General features: G+C 43.7%; 1 protein-coding gene across 2 annotated transcripts in view; it reads right to left on the reverse strand.

Moving 5' to 3' along the window:
• The window catches only part of PLG (plasminogen), a 105,697-nt gene extending 104,139 nt beyond the window's left edge, over window positions 1-1,558 (reverse strand). For both annotated transcript variants that reach the window (XM_015414658.1, XM_015414656.1), the window contains exon 1: window positions 1,434-1,558. The gene's annotated coding sequence lies outside the window, so the exon portion shown is untranslated. The remainder of the gene's footprint in view (window positions 1-1,433) is intronic.
• Window positions 1,559-2,533: the final 975 nt, after the last annotated feature.

Below are 2,533 nucleotides of genomic sequence, written 5' to 3' on the forward strand. Positions count from 1 at the left end.
GAAGGCCGATGCCTCCATCGCCCGGCCCTCTACAGCATCCACCCCCCAAAACTCCAGGTATTTCCCTCCTTAGAGCTGGCAACCCTACATTCCCCTCAGTGCCTGTTGGTAGGCAACTAAGCTTGGTCCTGTCACCTACTTTGGCCTTTGGGAGAAAACACATTGGGGCCAGTCCTGATAGGGTTGCCAACTCCAGATGGGAAATTCCTGGAGATTTGAGGGATGGAGACTGAAGAGGGTGAGGTTTGAGGAGGGGTGGGACCTCAGACAGGTACAATGCCATAGACTCCACCCACCAAACCAATCAGTCCCACATAGGGAACCATTGTTGCCAATCTCCAGGTGAGGGCTGGAGAGCACTCAGAATTACAGCTGCTCTGCAGAAGGGAGGGCAGAAGTCAGCTGAAGTCAAAGGGGCAGATAATGGTAGGTTGATGGTTAGCTGGGAAGGAGATGGGGTTGCCAACTCTACCCTCCAAACCAGCCATTTTGTCCTGGGTAACAATTGCTGCCAATCTCCGGGTGAGGGCTACAGATCACTCACAATTACAACTGCTCTTCAGGTAGCAGAGATCAGTTCCTCTGGAGAAAACAGTGGACTCTGTCATTATACCCTGCTGAGGTCACCACAGCAAATTGACTGTTTGCCCAAAGCCAGAGCACTCCCCCAGAGCCTCTTTCTAGATCTTGTTGTATTGCTTTAACAACGGGCTTTACTGCTAGTAATATAATAGTTTCGCACTGGCACGGCCATTTATATGCTCTTATCCTAAGTATTGTTGCAGTAGATCCTGACCTTTTCTAATGGGAAGGGGTTTCAGATCAATAAACGACAGCATCGTTATGGCTAAGCAAACAAATGTGAAATTGCTTCAGAAGTACAGAAAAAAACATTCAAGGTTGTTATGGCTTTCAACATAACATTTATCATAAATCTAACAACTTTACAATTAAAGATAAAACTGAATGGTAATGTCTATGAACATCGCAGCCTTTGAAGAGAAACTGTGTTTTGCCGCTGCTAGTCCCCAGAGAGGGGCCAAGGTGTTTTGATGTGGGAGGCAGAAATCCAAATAAGGCATGTTCCCCTTTCCTCAAGGATGAAGAAAAATTAAACTAAGCAATTGTCCATAGTTGCACAGAACTATGGGCCTGACGTGAACCACTATTTCCTGCCTAATCACAGTCTAGTCCAGCTACTTGCTTCTTTCCCTGTACCTCCTTCCTCCACTTGTATAACCTATTTAAGTCAAGGAGGAATATCAAATATTTTTTTAAATTAAAGAACGGAGAGAGGTCACATTTATGACAGTGTGAGCCCACCTTGTCACACTTGCATTTATGAAAATAATAATAAACAAACTCCAAAAGACATGGTATTTGGAACAATAATTAAGCATATACAACAACAAGCAACACATAACAGTTCAGACCTGTCGTATTGGAGCAGACCAGAGTCTTGACCCCTGTCTAGCCAGTTCCTTGAAGATGCAGCAACTTGCAGCTGTTCTCTGCGTTGGGATGTACTCTGTTCTTTACAGGAGTTTGGTATCCCTAAAATATTAACACATAGGTTCATAGGAAGGAGTGCTTCTGAGGTGAGAGTACTTCTCCCTGCAGCTTCAGGTCCTCCAATCCCTCAGGGGAAATACATGTAACATCCATTTCAAATATTCCCAACAACAATCAAAATACAGACCAACAGCCAATTAATATGAACACAATCCCCCCTTCCAGTAAGCAGTATAAGAAATTCTCATACCTAAGATATTAATATATACTTTCTGAGGTAAGAGTGCTTCACCCTGCAGCTTCAGGGCCTCCAACCCTCAGGGGAAATTGTGCCTTTCCCCCCTTATAAGGAATACCCTAACTCTTTAACTCCCTCTAGTGGATTCAGGGTTACACTTGAACATCCTCGAAGGGAATTGAGTTTTCAATTTTCCTATGGTGTATGTCAGTATGGAACCAAATATGCATCTTTTAGAAAAGAACATGAAATCTTTAAGGTATATTGGAGGGGTAGGTGTGATACTAGAATAAACAGTATGTGAAGGGAATGGCAGGCAAAGATTTTTATAGGTCTAAAGCAGTTCGAAAGCAAGAAATTGCAAGTCGATAAATAGGTACCACTTCGGTGGGAAGGTAACAGCATTCCATGCACCTCGGTGTTTAGTCATGCCACATGACAATGGAAACATCTTTGGACAGCTTGGAAACAGAGATGAGCACTGCCCCCTGGAGTCAGATTTGACTAGCTTTTGAGCAAGGGAAACCTTTACCTTTACCTTTAAAGGGCTTCTTAGAGGAGCTTTACAGAAAGGGAAATAATAGAAGTGAATAGTTGCTAGTTATCAAAGTGCAAACTGTGTGCGGATTAATCTCAGTGCACTAAAACAATTGCACAGGATGTTCCTGGGCATATGTATTACTTGAGATCTTGTGCATACCACTTATAGAATCATAGAGTTGGAAGGGGCCATACAGACCATCTAGTCCAACAGTGGGCTCAATGCAGGACCAGCCTAAAGCA

This window comes from Gekko japonicus, unplaced genomic scaffold (assembly GCF_001447785.1).
Source record: "Gekko japonicus isolate JY-2015 unplaced genomic scaffold, Gekko_japonicus_V1.1 scaffold993, whole genome shotgun sequence".
Classification (NCBI taxonomy): domain Eukaryota; kingdom Metazoa; phylum Chordata; class Lepidosauria; order Squamata; family Gekkonidae; genus Gekko; species Gekko japonicus.